This window comes from Macrobrachium nipponense, chromosome 11 (assembly GCF_015104395.2).
Source record: "Macrobrachium nipponense isolate FS-2020 chromosome 11, ASM1510439v2, whole genome shotgun sequence".
Classification (NCBI taxonomy): domain Eukaryota; kingdom Metazoa; phylum Arthropoda; class Malacostraca; order Decapoda; family Palaemonidae; genus Macrobrachium; species Macrobrachium nipponense.
Window position 1 is genome coordinate 91,566,874 of NC_061087.1, and position 26,179 is coordinate 91,593,052.

The 26,179-nt window shown below is 40.0% G+C and overlaps 1 long non-coding RNA gene across 2 annotated transcripts in view; it reads right to left on the reverse strand.

The window, feature by feature from the left end:
- Positions 1-26,179, reverse strand: part of LOC135209587 (uncharacterized) — a 701,429-nt gene that overhangs the window by 422,923 nt on the left and 252,327 nt on the right. The window lies entirely within an intron of this gene.

Sequence of the window (26,179 nt, forward strand, 5' to 3'; positions counted from 1 at the left end):
GTTTCCAAAGCACAACATAAAAAACGGTTATTACAAAATTCATATATTAACGGATGAAATGTGGTTAAACCATTTATACTGAAAAAGTCCGTAACATTAGTTACTTCAAAAACTTAACCTACACAGAAGGATCGCCATTAGCGGGTATAGAAGGCACAACGTACAAGTAATATCCTATAATTTCCTTCCTTCTTTCTTGAAATCAAATGTAACTATATAATATTTTTCAAAGCGCTCTCCAAACCTATAATTTCCTAAGCATGTGAATGGATTTTGTCTATTTTTTGTCCCTATTTTCTTTATTAATATTATAAAAGCATACAACACGCGTTCCTATAATTACATCACTCTACTCCGCGTATTTTGGCTTTATGTTCTTTACTACGAAAACTAGTTTACTAAGTCAATAATGGCCAGTTTAGTTTACTCCATAATTTGAAAAATAATTGTCTCATTTCCCTCTTTCGTAAAGTATATATGAAAAATCCAAATAACCCGCAGGAAATATTCCATGATTTTCTTTTTATCACACTAGAACTTTTTTTTATTCAATAAAATTTGTCTCTTACTGGTATTTAAATACGAGACTATTCAAGTACAAGAATATATAATAATATATACTTAAAACCCTTACTCTGCTTTAAAGAATCCTTATACTCTATACCGTAAATGCACAGCTGCAACACGTACTAATGATCACTCTCTCTCTCTCTCCCCACCCCCCCGGGGTTGTTCAGTAACTCGGCATGACAAATGCCATCACGTCAACATTTATCAACTTGATCATTTGTATGGCTTCGAACAGGATACAACCAATAACAGCAATCTTCTCAATTATTCTCAGGATGACATTTGATCATCTTCAACCACCTATATTGATGATATCTAAAATAACTTTTTTCTTCTTCTTCTTCTTCATCTTTTTTAACGCACTAACTTATTTCTTGAAACTAACCAAACGCTATATTATAGAGAACAGTTGTTGGCTAGGACCATCTTTTTAAATAAGAATAAGAATTCATAACAATGCAAAAATCCTTGGATGTGTTTCAAAGTGGAATATATATATATATCTATATATATATATATATATATATATATATATATAAATATATATATACATATATATATATATATATATATATATATATATATAATATATATATATATATATATATATATATATATATTACCCCTCCTAAGTCACATTACCAGAAATCATGTCTCAGGAAATCTGGAGCATCATAATGTAATTTTCTTATATCAAAGTGAGTTCCAAAAAAGAGGTTGTTTAAATACCATTATATATAGATATCATCACCTATATACATTTGTATATAAGTGTATATATATACATATTTTTATTCCATATATACATTTATGTGTATATATATATACAATTAATGTGTGCACTTGATATATAAACAGTCAAGTTCATTTCAATAAGAAATGTGCTGTTGATGGGTCAAGGGAATTACATTACAATACAAAACCACTTTTAACCATGATAAACAGACGACTAAGCTAAATGAACACTAATGTCCAGACGGATGTTTGTTCGTAATCGAAAAAGCCAATCCAAAGAATAAGCGAAAAAATCCTCAAATCCTTTCCTCTACTCACTGACGCGAGTGAGTAGAGTGAGAGAATTGCCCGGGAAGCAGCGGAAGGATTTGGCGAGAGAATTTCTTTCATTAAGATTCCCCATCCCGACTCAAGTGCCGCGGACATGACCGGTAATAGCATCAGAGGCACTAGTAACGATGACAGTAATAGGCGCACTAGAAACAATGATGGCTGCAACGTTGCACAAAGCAAAAATAAAAGTCAAGGAGATGCTGCAATGCGAGCAAGAGTTAGGTGGCGAGGGAGCCAGTAGAACGGAAATGAAATCTATTTGCATTATTATGTATAATAAACAAAAGCAACAAAAGCAAATGAATAAAGTGTTGTCATTTTGAAATTGGGTTTCCTACATGAAAAATTTTACGAAATTATTTAAGTCTTTTGAGAATGTTTATAGATTCCTTTACATGATTTTGGATTTCATAAAATCCCAACGTCATTATTACTGTTGACGTTCCGATGTTTTTAAACAATGTCGAGAAAAATACCTAATAATTTTTTCAACTGTAGAATAAAGTTTTTTCATCTATATATAATATTCTGAGTTTATTATTACAATGGAAAATTGAAGTACGGATTCAGATTTCGATAAGTGAGTCGATCCTACGCATAGAAACGATTCAGTTTGAGCACAGCAAGTGCTTCAAGATTATGGCAACATCAAGAAATCAAGGTACATCATTATTTGTGGTTATGGAACTAAACTGCGAAGGCTTTACGGGCGTGTTATGCTTTGATGCTTATATATGTTGAAATGGCATGCAGCTTATAAAAAAAAAATGAATACTCGGAGGAGGTTTCAGTCCACGTGTCATGGTTGCGAGAGCAGCTCGTGCACCTTCATATGTCACATGTTGCACAACAAAATTGCAAGATGATATTCCAGCCGATTTCTTGATGTTACCTTTCCAAAGATTTCCTCCGAATCGGCGGAGGACGCCAATATTACAAAACTGACTATACCCAAGTTTTAGACAATGACACCAGCGGCATTTTTTCATTTTAAGGCATTTTCTCAGTTTAAAGGAAAAGGCCCTTTGACCCACCTAAAAAATACCCAAGGCTACAGCCTAATTATTCGGCCCTTTATTGGGCCCACTTCAATATGGCCGGATTGCAATCAGTTGTCCAAATGTGGCTACATTTCAGGCATTTAATCCTCAAACTGAATCGTTTGTTTGGGTATGAAGGACTCAATTCCACAGATACGAATTTCAACTACAACTCTTATTTCCCAAGTTTGTCAATACAAAAATCATTATAAAAAAATATTCAACCAATTCAAAACTCATAGGTATTTTTTCTCGACAGTCTAAATGATGATGACGTTTTACGAGTTTTGACTATAGTCATACATTGTTTACAGGAATCTAACTCTTCTACCAAATGCAAATAATTTCGTTAAAATTGACATGGGAAAGTCAATTTGAAATTGATACCACTTTAATCATTTGCCTTTGTTGTAACAACTCAATTCACAAATTAATAATGATGCAAATAGCTTTTATTTCCGTTCTACTAGCTCCCTCGCCACCTAACTCTTGCTCGCATTGCAGCATCCCCCTGACTTTTATTTTTGCTGTGTGCAACAATGCAGCCATCATTGTTTCTAGTACGCCTTATACTGTCATCGTTACTATAGTAGATTCACATCAACTGTGCAACTGATATCTAGGCAGTCCCTCACGACGCTCCTGGTTGGCTGTTGATAAGACAATGACAGGGCTGGAAACTCTCAGTCTCTCTCGAGAGTTCGCATAGGCAGGATGTGTGTTCCACCTCTCTTACGGATACTTTTGAAAGACGTATCCCTCAGGAGAGGTGGAACATAGATCCTATCCATGTGAATTCTCGAGAGAGAGACTGAGAGTTTCCAGCCCTGTGATTGGCTTATCAACAGCCAGTCAGGAGCGTCGTAAGGGACTGGTCTAGATCTCAGATGCACAGGTGATGTGGATCTACTATAGGTCCTGACCTTATCCTTCCTGGGTGCGACCCAACGCATTCGAAAACCGATCACGGAAGTAAATCACTGACAGTATCACATAAGAACAATAGGACTGAACGAAATGCATGAAGTTCGTCACCTCGCATGGAAATTGAACTCGGGACTCAGTGACATAAATGTAAGCAAGAAAAAAAACAAAATTAAACAGAAGGCTGTCCAACCCACCTCTAAGTGTAGATTAAGCCAGCCTTGTGCTGGTAAAGGTTCTTGCTCTAGGGTAACCCGCGTTAACCAATAGACACACACACAAATATATATATATTTATGACATAGAAATAGACACCGAAATTATATATATACATATATTTGTACAATATATATATATATATATATATATATATATATATATATATATATATATATATATATATATGTGTGTGTGTGTGTGTGTGTGTGTGTGTGTATTAAGCTACAAATGTCCTGTAATATCCAATTCGCACTATCTCGGAAGTAATATATTTTCATATACATTAAAAGAAGTGGAATTCTTTAGTTGATAAAGAACTCACGACGAAATCAGTGACGCCTTACACAACACGGCAAAAGGCGTCACTGCAGTCCGTCGTTCATCTCTATGCACTAGTTAGATCCCACGAGATGATGAACTTATTATCAAATACAAAAATTTTCCTTCGGTTAACATATATGAAAATATATTATTTCCGAGTTACAACGAATTGGATATCAAAGGACATTTGTAGCTTAATGCTTGTATAAAAATCACGGTGATGTGATAAAATTTATATATATATATATATATATATATATATATATATATATATATATATATGTGTGTATAATGTGTGTGTGTGTGTGTGTGAATAACCATATTAAATGCAGTAAAATTTATGTTCTATAGTTAGAAATAAGAAAAAAGCGAACCCAGATGACGTACCATTAATGGAAAATCAACGGAAAAGAGTTCGCTCTACTCAAGGACCTGTAAGACGACGCACGCCCTGCTATTACAGTATTGTATCCCGAAAACTATGAATTGTGCAGTTCATCGTCCATACGTCACCGTTGACAGGCATCAGGCCACAGTCGCTTGTACCTTTATTTTTATTTCAGATAGGTCTTATTTCGTCAGCTGAATTGTTGGAATTTAACTTTACATCGAATGAATTCTGTTCTATTTTATGAATTTAACCAAGGTTTTAATCTGAGGATATCAGTCATCCTTGGATATTACGGATTTTGATTTTCTGAAAACAAACCTACTGTGCCGATTTTGTCAATCCGTCCGCACTTTTTTCTGTCCGCCCTCGCATCTTAAAAACCACTGACGCTAGAGGGCTATACATGGGCATGTTGACCATCCACCATCCAAACATCAAAAATACCGAATTGCAGCCCTCTAGCCTCATTAGTTTTCATTTGATTCAAGTTTAAGGTTAGATAATCGCCCGTATGATATCGATACAGGCCAGGCCACCACCGGGCAGTGCTTAAAGTTTCATAGCCACAGCTCATACAGCATTGTGCCGAGACCACCGACATAATGGATATATTTTCGGCGGCCTTGATTATAAGATGTACAGAAAACTCTGTTTCTTCGGCACATTTTTCACTTGTTTTCAACGTTGCCAAAAACTGGCCTTGTTTTTCTGATCCAGTTTTCCATTAATCTTCTAATCTCCCGTCGTGTACCTTTCCTCCTCGTTTTCCCCTTTACCTCTTTTGTCTTCTTCGGTTCTCAGCTAGGTAGGCTGATTGGGTTTGCCGTACCGTTGGCCTTAGTATTAAAAACTGTAACAGAATTCCTTCGTTGAATATGTGACATTGTAATTCAGAAAAGATATTAACTGGGAGACGGCACGCACGCACACAAACACACGTATATTAAAATTTATATATATATATATAATAATATAATATAATATATTTAATTATTATATATATTATATATATTATTCTATTAATATAAATAATATATCTTATATTATTAAGATATCTATATATAATAGATTAATATATATTATTATAATATATATATAATATATATATATATATATATTTATATCTATTATAATATATATAATCTATATATATCTATAATTATAATATAATCTAATATTTATATATTATATATTATATTATATATATTATATATACTTAAATAGAATATATTATATATATATATATAAGATATATATATATATATGTATATAGCATATAAATATATATAGTACGTGTATATATATAGAATAATATATATATATATACTATATATATATGATATATCCTTATCTATAGTACATAGTATGTGTGTGGGGGTGTCATATATGTGGGTGGGTGTGTATATTCTTTATATATATATACTATATATATATATATATATATATATATATATATATAATGTATAATAAACACATTCAGAGAGAGAAGGAAGAGAGAGATGAGAGAGAGAGAGAGAGAGAGAGAGAGAGAGAGAGAGAGAGAGCCCGTCCAAAGTTGAAACAACAAAAATTGCGCTGCAATTCGTGTGTTACCTAGAGCAGACGCCATACACAGACAATTACAACGTTGGCAACAAATGTTTATTCAGTAAACAATGGGACGACGCACAGCCAGCAGGAGGACGAACGACAACGGACGACCGAAAACGGAGAGTAATAATATTCTGGGGGAGCGTTTCTCTGCCTCGATTATTTGGGGGCTGATTAAAAAACGATCCGGAATGACGAGCCCATAACGTTGCTGTCTATACATTTTTGACAAATTGGAATTATCAGGGATAATCTTTGTTTACAGATTCCAGTCTGATTTTGTTTTAAACAAAAATTATAACGTAGAATGTTTACAGTTACAATTTCATGTCTATAAAATTTAGCGTCATGGATGGTGCTTATGATGCATTTAAAGATAAGCTATTATTATTATTTTTCTTTTTTGGGGGGAGGTTATCACAATCCTCCAATTCGACTGGGTGTTTTTATAGTGTGGGGTTCCGGGTTGCATCCTGCCTCCTTAGGAGTCCATCACTTGTCTTACTGTGTGCCCTGTTTCCAAGAGCACACTCTTTTGCATTAGTCCTGGAGCTACTTCAGCCACTAGTTTTTCCAAATTCCTTTTCAGGGATCTTGGAATCGTGCCTAGTGTTCCTATGATTGTGGGTACAATTTCCACTGGCATGTCCCATTATTATTATTATTATATTATTAATTATTATATTATTATTATTATTATTATTATTATTATTATTATTATTATTATTATTATTAAGAAGAAGAAGAAGAAGATAAGACGCATATCCCAAGCCTAATAACAAAAATGTTATCATCCTTATAGTTATTTCTCTACCAAAGACGAAAAGGAACACCTTTAATACGGACAGTTCCTACGTAAAAGTCTATATTTGGAGGACCTTGGATAAAATGTAAGAACGGAAGGTATTAAGAAACCCGTAAGGGAAAACAAATCTTTAAAAAATTATGCTGCTTTATTAATTTAGTACTAATAAATACTAGTGATTGCGTATTCATGAATCGAGAAAATATTTGTGATTACCTAGTTCTCAAGAAACAAGTTTGCACGGTGTTGCCACAGTCAACAAAGGTTATTTGGCAGGGCTTTTTATTATTATTATTAATAATAATACTTTTATTATTATTATTCAAAACAAGCACATATCTGATTTATTTTGATTTATAAAGATTTTTGACATTGCCAATCATCAGGGCAACTAAGGCCATTTAGCACTTAAACGGAAATTGACAGTAAAAGGTTTGAAAGATGTAACAGGATGATAACCTCGCAGCTGTACTATGAAATAATTGTTAGGAGAGGGTGGACAGTAAGTTGGAAGAAAAAGACAATGAACCGAGGTACAGTAAAAGGAATGAAAGTAGTTACAGCTATAGGGGCCGAAGGGACGCTGCAAAGAACCTCAAGTAATGTCTACATTGCACCTAGTGAGGTGCACTGACGGCACAACCCTCCTACGTGGAACAAGCACATATCAATTTGGAACAATGCGATTAAACCTACCCACTTGATCGTCAAGCGAATGGAGACAAGAATATGTAAAACCAGAAAAAAACAGAAAACAATAACACATAAAAAAGAGGAACGATTCAAACAATAAAATAATAAAGAAATAAAAGCCAAACTCTGCCAAAACCCTAGAATAAAAGTAATCCCGCCAAGCGACTCTCTGCGACCTCCCAAATTTTCCGCACCGCAAGTTCTCCAAATTTAAAAAAAACAGCAACGAAAAATACAGCAAAAGGGAAAGAATATTTTGTTTTGCTGTGCAGTTTCGTTTCAAGATTTCTCTCCAACGTAAAACTCTTTCTGCACTAATCAAGTTTACTAATTCCAAAGGATTAGCAGGGCTTACGGACTCTAATTCTTATCGGGAATTTGCAACATATGTATATTGGGGTATGAACAAAAAATCTGTAACTAATTTTTCCCTTTACCTGAAATTGTAGAGCAGACAATAAACACTGCATGCATACCCTAATAACACCGAAATTTACCTAGTTATGTAGATCAGTAACTATATACTTTCCAAATAACACCGAAATTTACATAACTATGTAGATTAGTAACTATGTACTTTCCAAGTTAACCTATGATGCTGTAGAGTTCATTTCATGCTTCATTTCTGAATCACATTTAACGGTTCTGCAATACTCGGAACAGACTGAATAATTATGGTCATCGATACAGACTCGGAACAAAGTCTAAATTTTGTCACAGTAATTGATTTCCCTCATAAATATCTACTTCAATAACTATGTGAACACTAAAAGGTAAAATGCTTCGCCAAAATATAGCTCATGTCCCGAGTTCATTAAAAACAGAGAGACGGGAACAACACAATCTCGTATTTATTAGAGGGTCACGGGGACCTACGAGGTTTTTAACACATATATTTAGACCAGTGGTTCCCAAAATGGGGTCATGTAGCAGAATGTAGGGGGCCATAATCTGAGGATATGTATGTATAAAACCAAAGGAGTTTAGTGGGTAGGCAGCCAGTGGAGGCAACTTACAGGTGGGCGGTGGGCCATGGATAAGTATCCTGTATGAAAAGTGGGTAACGACCAGAAAAAAGTTTGGGAACAACTGATTTAGACGTTATACAAAGTTGGTTGCAAAGATATAAAACCTAATACTTAACAGTCAACATGAATTCTTAACAATGAAACTGTTTATATAGAATTCCAAAATGCGAAATGACCTACGATCACTGGAAAAAAAATATATGAAATTGAAAAAGGAAAAACTGCCGAAGCCCGGAAGGAGATAAGAACCCCACTACATGCAATGCAAAATTTTCACAAAAAACTGTAACGTTATAAGTCTATACTTTATATAAATCAGACATCTATCAGAAACAATATCAATAATTTCAAAATATGTGAAAACGTAAGTGCGAAATATCTAAATGACAGATTCCAAAATTAAAAAAGATATGAGTATGCATACATGTTATCATTTCTCATACAATCAAACTCCTGCTTGTTCAATTAACAAACTTCAGCAAAAATGATAAAATATGAAAAAAAGAGGAAAACGGTATGAGTGAACTTTTATACATATATATATATATTATATATATATATATATATATATATATATATCATATATACACATATACACACACACACACACACACATATATATATATATATATATATATATATATATATATATAATATATATATATATATATTTATATATTGCTAAAAATAAATGCGCTCCAGTCATGAGGTACAATTTGGTGTCGCGCAGTTACAATGTAAATGATATAAAAATTTACAAACAAATGATTTGTGATCGCAATTTCATGCATGCATAAGCACTTGTTTTGCAACGTCTTCGGACAACCGAAGAAAAATTCCTATACCAGAAACCTCTCTCTCTCTCTCTCTCTCTCTCTCTCTCTCTCTCTCTAATCTCTCTCGTCTCTCTCTCTCTCTCTCTTCCTCGTGAAATTTCGCGCAGTATATTGCAGCGTTAAAACAAAATCCCCCCAGCGCCGCGTTGTAATTTATTAAACAAACATGCTAGGACAATGACAAGGCCGAATAGTCTATAAAGCGCCAGCGTCCACTTGACTCATCGTGCTTCCATCCAGTTAACCCTCGATATTAAGGTCAGCTTGGAGACATACGAATCGAGGATTATTCCCAAAGTTGAGACATAAACGTAAGAGCGCTAGATTAAATTCGTCGCCAGCATCAAAGAAGGGGGAGGGGGAGGGGGAGGGGAGGAAGGGAGAGGGGTAAGAAGAGGAGAGGGATGGGGGAGTGAACGAGAGAGAGAGAGAGAGGAGAAGCGGACGAAAAACCTTTAATTCCCGTCCAAGTATGTGAGACGAAACGTCGTGAACATTCGGTGGATGAAATGTCTCGGTGTGTGTCATGGCTGCTGGGAGGCTGTGTGTTTTGGCGGACGGGCCCGGGGTAGAGAAGGGGAGTCAGAATGAATTCAGGGACGAAGGGGACGCGATGGGAGTCAGAATGAATTCAGGGACGAAGGGGACGCAATGGGAGTCAGAATGAATTCAGGGACGAAGGGGACGCGATGGGAGTCAGAATGAAATCAGGGACGAAGGGGATGGGATGGGAGTCAGAATGAATTCAGGGACGAAGGGGACGCGATGGGAGTCAGAATGAAGACAGGGACGAATGGGAACGCGATGGGAGTCATAATGTATTCAGGGACGAGGGGATTGGATGGGGGTCAGGGAGAATTAGGACGAAGGGGATGGGATGGGGAGTCAGAATAATTCGGACGAAGGGGACGGGATGGGGAGTCAGAAATTAAATTCGGGGACGAAGGGACGGGATGGGATCAGAATGAATTTCAAGGGGACGAAGGGGACGCGATGAGTCCAGAATGAAATTCAGGGGACGAGGGGAGCGATGAAAGGGTCAGAATTAATTCATGGGACGAAGGGGACGGGATGTGAAGTCCAGAATGTTCAGGGACGAAGTGGGACCTATGGGAGGGTTTTCAAGGGAAATGGGAATTCAGGGAGGAGGGGAACGGGTATGGGATTCGAATGAAAATTCAGGGACGAAAGGGACGGGTGGGAGTAAGGGAATTAATTAGGAGAAGGGGGACCGGGATGGGAAAGTCAGAATGAATTCAGGGCGAGGGGAACGCGATGGGAGTCGAATGACGACAGGGACGAGGGGAACCGCGATGGATTCAGAATGAATTCAGTGACGAAGGGGATGGGATGGAGTAAGAGGATTCAGGACAAGGGGATGTGGATGTGCGTCAATGAATTACAGGCGGGACGAAGGGGACAGGATGGGGTCCGAATTCATGCGGGACGAAGGGGACGGTATGGGATGTCAGAAATGGATTCAGGACGAAGGGGACCTCGATGGGAGTCAGAATGATTCAGTGAACGAAGGGGAGCGATGAGAGTCAGAATTAATTCAGGGACGAAGGGGACGGGATGGGAGTCAGAATGAATTCAGGGACGAAGGGACGCGATGGGAGTCAAAATGAATTCAGGGAGGAAGGGGACGGGATGGGAGTCAGAATGAATTCAGGGACGAAGGGGACGGGATGGGAGTCAGAATGAATTTAGGGACGAAGGGGACGGGATGGGAGTCAGAATGAATTCAGGGTGACGAAAGGGGGACGCGCTGGGAGTCAGAATGAATTCAGGACCGAAGGGGACGGGATGGGAGTCAGAATTAATTCAGGGACGAAGGGGACGGGATGGGAGTCAGAATGAATTCAGGGACGAAGGGGACGGGATGGGAGTCAGAATGAATTCAGGGACGAAGGGGACGGGATGGGAGTCAGAATGAATTCAGGGACGAAGGGGACGGGATGGGAGTCAGGATGAATTCAGGGACAAGGGGGACGGGATGGGAGTCAGAATGAATTCAGGGACGAGGGGGACGAGATGGGAGTCAGAATGAATTCAGGGACGAAGGGGACGCAATGGGAGTCAGAATGAATTCAGGGACGAAGGGCAGGATGGGCGCCAGATAATTCAGGGACGAAGGGGAATGGGATGGAGCAGAATGATCAGGGACGAAGGGGGATGGGATGGGGAGCCGAGAATGAATTCAGGTGACGCGGGGGACTAGATGCGAGTCCAGACTGAATTCAGGGACGAATGGAAGGGTTGGGATTCAGAATGAATTCAGGGATGAAGGGGAAGGTTGGGGTCGAATGAATTCAGGGACGAGAGGGACAGGATGGGAGTCGATGGAATTCAGGAGACGAAGGGGAATGTTGGGAGTTCTAGAATGGGATTCAGGGAACGGGGAATGGGAAGGTTGGGAGTCAGAATGAATTCCGGGATGAGGGGAAGGTTGGTAGTTCCAGAATAAATTCCATGGGTACGAGAAGGGACAATGGGATGGGAGTCAGAATGAAATTCAGGGAACTTAGAGGGACAGGATGGGAGTCAGAATGAATTCAGGGACTAAGGGGATGGGATGGGAGCCAGAATGAATTCAGGGACGAAGGGGAAGGTTGGGAGTCAGAATGAATTCAGGGACGAAGGGGAAGGTTGGGAGTCAGAATGAATTCAGGGACGAGAGGGACAGGATGGGAGTCAGAATGAATTCAGGGACGAGGGGGACATAATGAAATTCAGGGATGAAGGGTGAAGGTTGGGTCAGAATGAATTCAGGACGAGAGGGACAGGATGGGAGTCAGATGAATTCAGGGACGAAGGGAATGTTGGGAGTCAGTAAATGATCAAGTGACGAAGGGGAAGGTTGGGAGTCAGAATGAATTCCGTGATGAAGGGGGAAGGTTGGAGTCAGAATGAATTCAGGTACGAGAGGGACAGGATGAGTCAGAATGAATTCAGGGACGAGAGGGACAGGATGGAGTCCAAAGAATTCAGGGACGAAGGGACGGATGGGAGTCCAAAATGAATTCAGTGACGAAGGGGAAGGTTGGAGTCAGAATGAATTCAGGGACGAAGGGGAAGGTTAGGAGTCAGAATGAATTCAGGGACGAAGGGACAGGCTGGGAGTCAGAATGAATTCAGGACAGGGGGACAAGATGGGGTCAGAAATGAATTCAGGTACGAAGGGAAAGGTTGTGATCAGAATGAATTCAGGGACTGAAGGGAAGGTTAGGAGTCAGAATGAATTCAGGACGAGAGGGACTGGATGGGAGTCAGAATGAATTCAGGGACAGGGGGACGGATGGAGTCAGATGAATTTAGGGACGAAGGGGACGGGATGGGAGTCGAATGAAGTTTAGGGACAAAGGGACAGGATGGAGTCAATTAATTCAGGGACGAAGGGGAGGGGATGGGAGTCAGAATGAATTTTAGGACAGAAGGGGATTGATGGAGTCAGAATGAAATTCAGGGACGAAGGGGAAGGTTGGAGTCGAATGAAAATTCAGGGACGAAGAGACAGGTGGAGTCTGAATGAATTTTCCGGGACGAAGGGGATGGATGGAGGCCGAATGAATTCAGGGATGAAGGGATGGGATGGAAGTCAGAAGATTTAGGGACGAAGGGGACGTGATGGGAAGTCAAATGAATTTAGGGAACGAAGGGGATGGGATGGGAGTGTCAGAAAATGCATTTTAGGGACGAAGGGGAGCGATGGGAGTTCAGATGAACTCAGGGACGAAGGGGATGGATGGAGTTAGAATGAATTTTAGGGAGAGGGGAGGATGGGAGTCAGAAGCATTTAGGGACGAAGGGGACGCGATGGGAAGTCAGAATGAATTCAGGGGACGCAAGGGGATGGGAATGGGAAGTTACAAATGAATTTTAGTGGACGAAGGGGTAACGGGATGGGGAGTCGAAAATGAATTCAGGGACGAAGGGGATGGGAATGGGGAAGTCAGAATGGAAAAAAAAATTTAGGGACGAAGGGGACGGGATTGGGAGTCAGAATGGAATTTCGGGACGGGAAGGGGCCGGGAATTGGGACTCAGGAATGGGAATTTAGGGACGAAGGAGAAACTGGATTTGATTTCAGAATGGAATTTAGGGACGACAAGTGGGACTGGGATTGGGATCAGAAATGAATTTTAGGGACGAAGGGGACGGGAATGGTAAGTTTCAGGGGGGACGATTTAAGTGGACTAAGGGGTACGGTGGGAGTCAGGGAATGAATTCAGGGACCAAGGGTAAGGTTGGGAGTCATTAATTGGAATTCAGGGACGAAGGGGACCAGGTTGGAGTCAGGAATGAATTCAGGGACCGAAGGGAATGGGTGGGGAGTTTCAGAATGGATTCAAGGACGAAGGGGACGGGATGGGAGTCAGAATGAACTTTAGGGTGACGAAGGGGACTGGGATGGGGAGTCAGAATGAATTTAGGGACGAAGGGGACGGGAATGGGAGTCAGAATGAATTCAGGGACGAAGGGGACAAAGGATTTGGGAGTCCAGAATGAATTTCAGGTACGAAGGAACGGGATTTGGGAGTCAGAAGTGAATTCATGGGACGAAGGGGATGGGATGGAATGTTCAGAATTAATTCAAGGACGAGGGGAAGGTTGGGAAGTCCAGAATGAATTTCTGGACGAAGGGCGGGGAAGGGTTGGGAGCCAGAATGAATTTAGGGAACGAAGGGGACGGGATGGAAGTCAAGGGAGGTAATTCAAGAAGGGACGAAGGGAAGGTTGGTAAGTTCAGAATGATTTAGGGACAAAGGGGAATTGGGGATTGGGAGTCAGAATGATCCAGGGACTTAAGGGGGAAGGTTGGGAGCCAGAAGAATTCAATGGAAGTACAGAAAATGAATTTCAAGGACGAAGGGGATTGGGGAATTGGGGAAGTCCAGAAATGAAATTTAGGGACGGAAGGGGGACTGGGATGAAAGTCAGAATTGAAATTCTTAAGTTTTGGTACAAGGGGACGGGAATTGGGAGTCAAATGAATTTAGGGACGGAAGGCACGGGGATTGGGGAGTTCAGAATTGGGAATTCCAAGGGACGGGAAGGGGAAAGGTGGGAGTCGAATGAATTTAGGGACAAAGGGGAATGTTATGGGAGTTCGGGAATGGGAATTCCGGGACGGGAAAGGGGAGGGTGGGAGCCAGGGAATAAATTCAGGTACGGAAGGGGACAGGTGTGAGTCTGAATGAATTCAGGGACGAAGGGGAAGGTTGGGAGTCAGAATGAATTCAGGGACGAGAGGGACAAGATGGGAGTCAGAATGAATTCAGGGACGAAGGGGAAGGTTGGGAGTCAGATTGAATTCAGGGACGAGAGGGACAAGATGGGAGTCAAAATGAATTCAGGGACGAAGGGGAAGGTTGGGAGTCAGAATGAATTCAGGGACGAAGGGGACAGGTTGGGAGTCAGAATGAATTCAGGGACGAAGGGGAAGGTTGGGAGTCAGAATGAATTCAGGGACGAGAGGGACAAGATGGGAGTCAGAATGAATTCAGGGACGAAGGGGAAGGTTGGGAGTCAGAATGAATTCAGGGACGAAGGGGAAGGTTGGAAGTCAGAATGAATTCAGGGACGAAGGGGAAGGTTGGGAGTCTGAATGAATTCAGGGACGAAGGGGAAGGTTGGGAGTCAGAATGAATTCAGGGATGAAGGGGAAGGTTGGAAGTCAGAATGAATTCAGGGACGAATTGGAAGGTTGGGAGTCAGAATGAATTCAGGGACGAAGGGGAAGGTTGGGAGTCAGAATGAATTCAGGGACGAAGGGGAAGGTTGGGAGTCAGAATGAATTCAGGGACGAATTGGAAGGTTGGAAGTCAGAATGAATTCAGGGACGAAGGGGAAGGTTGGAAGTCAGAATGAATTCAGGGACGAAGGGGAAGGTTGGGAGTCAGAATGAATTCAGGGACGAAGGGGAAGGTTGGAAGTCAGAATGAATTCAGGGACGAAGGGGAAGGTTGGGAGTCAGAATGAATTCAGGGACGAGAGGTTGGGGAAGGTTCAAGAAGTCAGAAGAATTCAGGGACGAAGGGGAAGGTTGGGAGTCAGAATGAATTCAGGAACGAAGGGGAAGGTTGGAAGTCAGAATGAATTCAGGGACGAAGGGGAAGGTTGGAAGTCAGAATGAATTCAGGGACAAAGGGGAAGGTTGGGAGTCAGAATGAATTCAGGGACGAAGGGGTAAGGTTGGAAGTCAGAATGAATTCAGGACAAATAAAGGGGAAGGTTGGAAGTCAGAATTGAATTCAGGGACGAAGGGGAAGGTTGGAAGTCAGAATGAATTCAGGGACGAAGGGGAAGGTTGGAAGTCAGAATGAATTCAGGGACGAAGGGGAAGGTTGGAAGTCAGAATGAATTCAGGGACGAAGGGGAAGGTTGGGAGTCAGAATGAATTCAGGGACGAAGGTGAAGGTTGGGAGTCAGAATGAATTCAGGGACGAAGGGGAAGGTTGGAAGTCAGAATGAATTCAGGGACGAAGGGGAAGGTTGGAAGTCAGTATGAATTCAGGGACGAACAGACAAGGGTTGGGAGTTCAGAATGGAATTCAGAGACGAAGGGAAGGGTGGGAGTCAGAATGAATTCAGCGGACGAAGGGGAAGGTTGGAAGTCCGGGAATTGGATTCAGGGACGAAGGGGGACGTGATGAGAAGTCAGAATTGAAGTCAGCATGGACCGAGAAAGGACGGTTGGAGGTCCAATATTCAGGACAGGAGGGGAAGGGGTTGGAAAGCTTGAAATGAATTCAGGGACGAGGGGGACGAATTGGGCGTCAACTTGAATTCAGTGACGTCAGGAAATCTCGCGGAGTCAAGAGTGAGTATACGGACGTAGGGACAAGGAGAACGAGAGAGGAGACAGAAGGAATCCAGGGACGAAAGAGACGGGTGGGAAGTCAGAATGAATTTAGGGACGATATTAACGAGTGCGGAGTCTGTGACATTTGGGACAAGGGAGACGGGTGAGGAGACAGTATCAATCTAAGAACAAGTGGGGAGTCAGCATGAACTTAGGGACAAGGGGTGGCGGGTGGGGAATAAGAATGAATTCAAGGACGAGAAAGACGGGTGGGAGGCAAATTGAATTAAGGAACAAGGGGAGATTGGAGAGTCAGAATGAATTCAGGGAGAAGGGAAGATTGGGAAATTCACACTGAAATCGGGTACAAAGTAGAGGAATGGCTTAATGAAACCAAAGGTCAGGAGCGTGAGGGGGAAAGAGTAAAAATAAAATCACGAATCAATGGGCAGGATAGGTTTAGCGCGTCCATAAGGAAATTTATCTCCCAAGGCTCATCAAATTTTGTTGACCCGTTCTTGAGATGTTCTAGGACCAGTCACACACACACACACACACACACACACAAACGTACACACAGCCACAGGCAAAAATATATCCTCTTTCCTTCTTTTTTTCAGAAGTAATAATTCAGAAGTGAACCATTTCTAAAAAAATAAAAACCTTCGGTCTATGAAAAGCAAAATGCGAAATGTTATTCCAGTAAACAAAGAAGCGCTGCTTTACGAAAAATTATTACTATTTTTATTTTTAGGGGTTGGACACACTAGACAGGGAACACTAAGCAGAACTCGTCTTTGGCCAGTTTACATTGCGTAGGTGCTTTTGGGACCGACATTCGTGATGTAAAAAACCAATACCTGTGGAATGCTGTTTTTATCATTTGCCAATTTCCCTATAGGTTCCCTAATTAAATAACAAGCCTCCATTTGTATATTTCTTAGGATGCGGATTTCAGTCAACTTAAAAAGTGTTCATCTTACGATCATTATTCAAAAAATAAATTTATCACCCTACCAATATTCCTTATACGTAATTCTTTTGGTAATTTTTTAGTCCAATTACTCTGATAAACCGTTCCAGTTATCAGGGTTAGTACAACAAAGTCCCACAGTCTCTCTAATTTCCGCACTAATCCAAATCACTTATAGATGAACCTCGCTGCATATCTAAACAGGATCTTTCTCATTATTCATATAAACTTGGCCGACATTAAAACTGTTACATGGTTCATGTATAATAAAACATTTAATCTCTCTCTCTCTCTCTCTCTCTCTCTCTCTCTCTCTCTCTCTCTCTCTCTCTCTCTCAAAACAGCCTTCCGGATGTCTTTCCGAGTATAACATTTTATGGCTAATGAGCCTTGTCTGTTCCTTTCCCGTTTATCTACGTCTTAAAACGGCCCACTTAATTGAAAATCGGTCAAAAATCATCGTTCAAGTTCTTTTATACTAGCAACTCTGATCTTCCTGATTGGTGCATGAAATCTCTCTCTCTTTTTAACACCCAGTTATCGTCTCTTATATAAAATGCTTCACCTACTGGGCCACGTCACTTGCTTTGCCATTTACCCTGGTCTCCCTAACACGGTCCATTTCATTCTGCATTACATCAGAAATAATCGTTGACGTAAATTCTTTATAGCTATTTATATCGCCACTGACAACTCTTAATATTCCTTCGTGGCTCCTGCATGGCAATGGCAATAGCAAAATCTCTCTCTCTCTCTCTCTCTCTCTCTCTCTCTCTCTCTCTCTCTCTCTCTCTCTCTCTCTGGGCGTTTGCGTAAGTATTTCATGTATATATCGCTTACCCGAGAGCTTATCTCCCACTAATTGCCATTATGGTCCCGTAAATCCGCAATTTCCTCTTCGTTCAAACCTCATTGACCTTTTATTGCGGACTCCAGTGACCATTAAGGAAGGTGGGCGTCGTGGTCCCCATGAAGGGGCCATTGAAACATCCTTTCACTCGGAATTTCATGACCGCACACGGTATCCCATTTTTGCCTCCTCCTCCTCCTCCTCCTCCTCCTCCTCCTCCCGTCCGCCATGTGCAGAAGAGAAACAGGAGGAGGACCCTCGTGCGTCTCCCTCTCTCCAATTATCCCGACCCTCGACGCACACATTTCTCCTCGACGTGACATTTGCATCTTTCATTGCTGCTGCTTCTGCTGCTGCAGGAGTTGCGGGGAAGCACACTCGAGGAAAGAGTGCTTCAGCAAATCCTCCCGTTTGTCCACTGCGGGAAAATAATAGGGATTTGTCGATGACTGTTGACAAAGCAACGAGAATTCTGGTATTTTCATCGATTGAAAATAGCGAATCTTCTTTTGAGAGAGAGAGAGAGAGAGAGAGAGAGAGAGAGAGAGAGAGAGAGAGAGAGAATTATACCCATCTTACCTTTTTTTTTGTATGTCACAAGGTAGATTAGTTTCTCTCTCTCTCTCTCTCTCTCTCTCTCTCTCTCTCTCTGAGGAAAAACTTTAATCCCTGTAATATGGTAGAGGAATTTAGTTGGGGTTGCAAGAACTTTACACTGACTGGAGTACTGTTCCCCAAATTAATCAATTCAATCACATCCCATACAAAGCCTGCTGCTCTAACCGAATTGCCTTACGAGAATTTGACATCAGAATGTTTCAGCTTTATTTTTCATTACATATTAATCAACTGTCAAGACACCTTAACCTTATCCAAGAGTGAAAACATAAAAGCTTCAATGGTCTCGCTTACATAAATTAAGCGTCCTATTAGAATTGTTTATGCTGAAACCGTTGCATACTGGCGATAAGGAATGATACATTACCTGGCGTCACATGGATCCTTGCCCATAATTTGAGACATTGCCCTTAATTTTGAGACATTGCCCATAATTTTGAGACATTGCCCTTAATTCTCAGACCTTGCCCCTATTTCTGGGACACTAACCTTAAACTGGTCTTTAAAATACCTGAAAAATGTACTGGATGGTAAAGGGGTTTTTCTCTGCTTTTCTTTGTTCTGTCTCCTAAATATTTCGTTCCTTACTTTTGCATTCCCTTATTCTTACAAGGATGTTTACCGACTGGGGTTCTTAGGCTAGTAACAATGAAGATTTCCAGAAATACTTAAGTATTTCCTTGGAGTAAATAGCTCAAAGTCATGCATAAATCTGTTATGCCATAATTTGACTGTTGACAAAGTTATATCATGAATTTTAGAGTTCCTGTGTCAGTTCTCTGATTTTTGCTATTAAAGATCCTCCGGGATTTTTACGGCAGGCCTATGAAACAGCAAAATTTGGTCTTCAAGTTGTTTAAAATTAATAACGATTGTATCTACGTCTATATGCTCACCTCACATTCTTCATTTGCATGTGTCATCAAACTAAATTTTATGCCTAAATTTTATGCCTGAGTACCTTAAGTGTAAGCCAAACACTTACAACGTTAACCAAACCCATTTGTCCTACCACTGCTTGTCCTTACTGAGTGCCCATAAAAATAAAATTTAACCAAAAAACCTGCAGTAAATTTGGCACATTTTTCTTCAATGGTATTAATCAATACCAACGTGATAAAAAGACAAAGAGCACTCATGTATTTAAAATGTACTTTTCACTTACAATTAATAATTTGCCATAACCAAATATCAATTAAAATTTTAACTGGAGCGAGAAATGATCAACCCTAGAACTGCGCATATGACTGCGTCTGAGCCAGTGTGTGACTGTGAAATTGTGGTTTACAAATCATACCAACACGCAATGTTGTCATCTTAGCATCTTCTTACTTTTGTATCTATCAGGGAAAATCACCTAGCGACATTAGGGAACAAAGCAACTTAAATCATTTTCACGTCAATGTCGAAATAGACTGGGTTTTCAGTGCTCAGTTATTCGGGAAACATCACTAATTACATGACAAATTTCAAAGCTGCTAATGGCTGCTTGAGTTTTGATGGGAGAACGAAACTAACGCTATTCTTTTGGGGCTTCGTGCACCAGATGAAATAAACTGACCAGCGGATTATAAACAGGAAAAAAGACAAAAATATGATTTTCTTACTCGTATACTTAAAAGTTATTGTATGCAATACTTTAAATAGTGAGTTAGTTATAGTTCACGTTCATTGAAAGACGAAGGTACCAGATTTAAGAAACCGAGGTGGTTGGATGTAAGATCATTCACATGCTGAGAGAGAGAGAGAGAGAGAGAGAGAGAGAGAGAGAGAGAGAGAGAGAGAGAGAGAGAGAGAGGCAATATTCCACAAGATGAAAGAAGTTGAACTGTTGTTTCTGGCATTCTTTGAGGCAAACGTAAAACGTTTGGGAACACTGGACGATCTTTATGAACGGGCTAAAAGCCAATATAAAGGCTAATACCGTTGGAGAACAGTGCTCCTGAATATGTAAGTGAGGTTATAAAATAAACATTTCTTGAGAGAGAGAGAGAGAGAGAGAGAGAGAGAGAGAGAGAGAGAGAGAGAGAGAGAGAATCAAAGCTTTGCGAGCAATATAATGAAAGAATAAATAAACAAACTTGTGTTCGTTTTTGTTTGTTCAGACCGTAATATCATTTTATTCAAGAGAAAGAGAAGAAAAAATGTGTTGCATGGCATTGGTCAGTTGCAACGAAAAATCTAGCCAATTTTTCGTGCGCCGTTTGCAAATGCGAAATGATGATGAGAGTGCAATGCTGAAGCCAGCTGAATGAAACCCAAAGCTTTTGTGTAATTGAAGTCATTTGCTACGCCGGGACCAGATTGCAAAATAAGCATTACTGAAAAGTTTCGCATTTCATAATCCAGGCACTTGTGGTTTCGACGATATGCGATATGCATGCAAACCGTGACAAACTAATTCGGTTATTTTGTTGAATCAATTGTGTTTCTCTATGCGTCTATTTTGGTGCTGAAATGCAAAGAATCATTTTAGGTAAAAATAATTCAAGTATGAATGGTCTACAAATCTTCAGCATTTCTTCTTAGAAATATATCAGATGCAATATATTTCCATAAAAGTTTTGACTAATATTTCTAATTATTTTAGTTCTCATGAGAAAAAGGACACCAATATCCGAGTAATTTTGCACCGTATTCAATATCTTATACATCATGTTGCTCTGAATTTTCTTATTAATTTCCACTGCAAAACACACTATTCTCGCTGATTGCCTAAATTACACAGAAATATAACTATAAGTTAGAAATCAGATTTAACCATGTTGGTTATTATAAATCTAGACTGTCAGCCCGCAATATTAGCACTCTAGTAATATATAAACTAACCTATATGGCAACAAAGACATATTACTTTCAATACTGACACTGTTTCCTTTTATGCAACATTCCGAGTATTTTGTAGAGACCGCTGTGACCCACACCATTGGGAGTGCAACATTCCTAATTTTGGTCCATTCCCATTCCGCAAAATTCCTACGAGCGCAAACAAATCAAGACAGTAATTACAAGATCTTTCAACCTCTCATAAATTTAAGAGCCAAGAATGCCACAGAACTTTTACGCACAAGAGCCCCAGTGACCATTTGTCAAAGCAATGGTCTTGCAACCTCACCTCAAAAATCTCTGCTTACACAATTCGTATCGGTGCCCTTAATTGTGTTTGCTTAGCTACATAGCAGGTGAGCATAAAACCAAAGTTCCTAAACCTTGGACTACGCCACAGCCTCTAAACCACTGTCTCCCAATGTCTGGGAGTTTCATTCCCTTCCTCGATGTAAGTACATTCTGTAACACACTACTATTGCATTTCAAGGTTTTATTCACATGTTTATAAGTTATCGTTTGTTATTACGTATATTCATAAAACCGGCATACCCTAAAAGGCGATGAAAATGCAGTCCATCGATAACCCAAGTGATTTAATACCACGATGCAAATCTTTAAGAGATCGTTTAACAAATATTGGCTGCATTCCTTAGCTGCCATTACTCGGGAAGCTTTTTATTATAAGAGAAAGTGGTATCAAATAATGAAACTAGTGAATGCAAACATTCTGAAACACGTTAAAAAGAAGCCGTTTTACGAGACAAGAATAATTTGACCCGAGACGAGAAAAAGACACCGCGTCAAATTCAAGCGGCTGCATACTCGGCTGAATTCCTTTACTGAATCATGGTTCTCATGGAAAGAGAGAGAGAGAGAGAGAGAGAAGAGAGAGAGAGAGAGAGAGAGAGAGATGATGGAGAATCAAATAGTTTACAACAATGAAAGGAAGGAAAGACATATAAAATAAATAAAAATTATCACTTCAAACATTACGATTTCGCTATCTCTATCTCTTGATTAATTTGAGAATAAAAAGTTTAAAAATTTTTAAACCCTTTCTCACAGAAATGTTTGACTTCCCAGCAAAATAGAAAGTAATGTCTCACGCATTCCTACTACACAATCATCGAAACAGACTGATTATTTTCTTATAGTCTCTACACCCTATCTCCCCCCCACCCCACTTCTCTCTCTCTCTCTCTCTCCTCTCTCTCTCTCTCTCTCTCTCTCTCTCTCTCTCTCTCTCTCTCTCAAAAGAAGATTCGCTATTTTCAATCGATGAAAATACCTGAATTCTCGTTGCTTTGTCAACAGTCATCGACAAATCCCTATTATTTTCCCGCAGTGGACAAACGGGAGGATTTGCTGAAGCACTCTTTCCTCGAGTGTGCTTCCCCGCAACTCCTGCAGCAGCAGAACCAGCAGCAATGAAAGATGCAAATGTCACGTCGAGGAGAAATGTGTGCGTCGAGGGTCGGGATAATTGGAGAGAGGGAGACGCACGAGGGTCCTCCTCCTGTTTCTCTTCTGCACATGGCGGACGGAGGAGGAGGAGGAGGAGGAGGAGGCAAAATGGGAGTGTGGTCTGAAATCCGAGTGAAGGATGTTTCATGGCTTCATGGGGACCACGACGCCCACCTTCCTTAATGGTCACTGGAGTCCGCAATAAAAGGTCAATGAGGTTTGAACGAAGAGGAAATTGCGGATTTACGGGACCATAATGGCAATTAGTGGGAGATAAGCTCTCGGGTAAGCGATATATACATGAAATACTTACGCAAACGCCCAGAGAGAGAGAGAGAGAGAGAGAGAGAGAGAGAGAGAGAATTTTGCTATTGCCATGCAGAACCCACGAAGGAATATGAGGAGTTGCCAGTGGCGATATAAATAAAAATAAGGAATTTACGTCAACGATTAATTCTGATCTAATACAAAATGAAATGGACCGTGTTAGGGAGACCAGGGTGAATGGTAAAGCAAGTGACGTGGCCCAGTAGGCGTAACATTTTATACGAGAGGAAGGAAGAGAGAGAGAGAGAGAGAGAGAGAGAAGAGAGAGAGAGAGAAGAGAGTCAATTCTTTTATAAGAAGAAATTTGATCTAAACGGTAGTTAGGGAGACATTAATGTTTATTCGTTGCAACTGCTCTTAGAGAGACGAGAGAAGAGAGAGAGAGAGAGAGAGAGAGAGAGAGAGAGAGAAAATTAGGTCCATTAAAAACACTAAACGCGACCACGTAATTTGTAATTCTAAGGGAAGTTGTAGGATTCTATTTGGGTAAAAAGAAAGAACGGGATACAAATTATTTTCTGGCAAACGCATAAACTACTGCAAAAAATGAACATGAAAAGGACACCCAAGACGTACTTCATGTTTCCTGTGTCAATTCAGAAACAGATGGCCACTAATTACCTTAATAACAGAAGAGTCTCTTATGCGCCACCAGAGAACAGACCAAGATTACCTGAACTCACCGGGGATTTTCTGATTTAACTGAATCTTATACACTCTCCTCCCAAAAAAATAAATCAAAAGTACGTCCTGTAGGAACGACAGAGAACACAAACAAAATCTGTAAACTTTGTGAATGACAACTTACGGTATATATAAATATATACCGAAATACCTATCCCTCCCTTCATCCCTCGACATTTTACAGGCTTACCTAAAATTAAAATCCAACTGAGCAGCAGAATACAAAGGGAATAAATACAAAGGCCAAACATAACTCAAACAGACTCGCAGCGGAAGGTTTCCTTCGATTAAAAATTATCCGGAATCCGACAAAGGGACGTTTCCCTTTTCCAATAAAAAGGAATTCTCGAGTTCCCGAGGCTGAAGGCTTGAAAACTCATCAGCTTCGAACTACATGATAAACAATACTATTTCATCAAGTCAATTCACATACGTTTCATAAATCTACTGAGTAGAGAAACATCATTCATGATAAAACTGGTTGCAATAAATATGCTTTGTTTTTCGTTACTACTGGAATAACCTACAGTCTAGGGAAACAATATTCCGAAGTTCATCATTTCCACGTACGAATTAAAATTAACTTACTTAGTGCATCTTACTGTCTAACAGTTTATTTTGATGAATAAAGAGTATATAGTTGATTGGTTATCTGCGTCTCTTATGACAAACATCATACTTTTTTAGAAATTCGAAGGAACATGAACATTGTTCACTTCTCGCTCGCATCCCCACAAACAAATCATCTTTAAAAAGATGACAACCTGCGCTGCTGCTTATATCAACGGAGAAATATGATCCTGAACAAACAATGGTTTATTTCACCACTTCATTTATACTTCAAGAAGATACTCTCGAAAAACCAGGAGGGGTATATGAAATGCAATTCTCAACAACAAAATAAATAACCGTTCCTCCGCAAACTAATCCGCGGAATGACAATATAAAATTGATTCTATATCAACCCTCGACTTCGTCCAACATGAAACCCTCTTGAAATGCTCTTCAGTTCTCGGGATCATAAAAGATTTTCAAATGCAGTTTTTACCTCAAAAACACGCCAAGTCAATAATGCATGGTCTTCTTTCTGCCAAATGGAAATAATAATATAACGTTTCATATCGGGATAAAGAAGCCCCTGTTTCTCTCCATCTACCGCCCTTAAAGACAGTTCGTAACAACACAGATGAAAGGAATGTGCACACGTATTCACTGAAGAAAATTTTGTGGTATGTTTACCCTATATGAGAAGAATGATGAATCAGTTTTAAAGTTTCATTTTTCCTAAGACTTCAGTGATTTCGATTAATGCTCTTGAAGGTCGATCAATTGGCATTCTAAAGGAAATAGTCAACTAATATGATATCATATATATTCTGGAAATGTCAAGAATGACCAGTTCTTAGCATTTACACAATGAAGATATAATGGAAGTATACGGTATTCCTACGGAAATTAAATCAACACAATATTACGTCTATGTTTAGTTTTTTTATAAACATAAATCTGCCGGTTTTATAGACAAGCAACTGGCACCTATGGTTTTAAGGGTCTCCTCATCTTCGCAAAATTACTTATCTTTGACCATAATTATGAAATTTAGGCTGCTAATCCATTACTTGGGAAATTTTCAGCAATTCGGCACATGAAAATGAGATACTCTCTCTCATGTTTCCCTAAATATACACGACTGATTCCCACACTCTAGTATATTTCATAGTAATATTATCTCAACGACATCAGTTGTTTCTGTTCTGACAAGTCACTTTTTTTTCTGAATAAGAAAAATATTACAACGGCTGTCCGCACTTTTTCTGTCTACCCTTAGATCTTCAAAACTTCAAAGGCTAGAGGGCTGCAAATTGCTATGTTGATCATCCACCCTCCAATTATCAAACATTCCAAATTGCAACCATTTAACCCGAGTAGTTTTTCTTTTATTTAATGTTAAGGTTAGCCATGGATAGTGCGTCTGGCAGTGCTTTCCGAAGACATGCAATGCACCTTTCGCTTAACCGCATCTGGGGAGCATCTGAACGATGCCAGATCGTCACTCACAGCTGATAGTTTATACAGCATTATACGCTGTATAAAAAACTTGATTGCGCCGATGAAACAGGCGCATTTTTTCCTTTTTTTCTCTC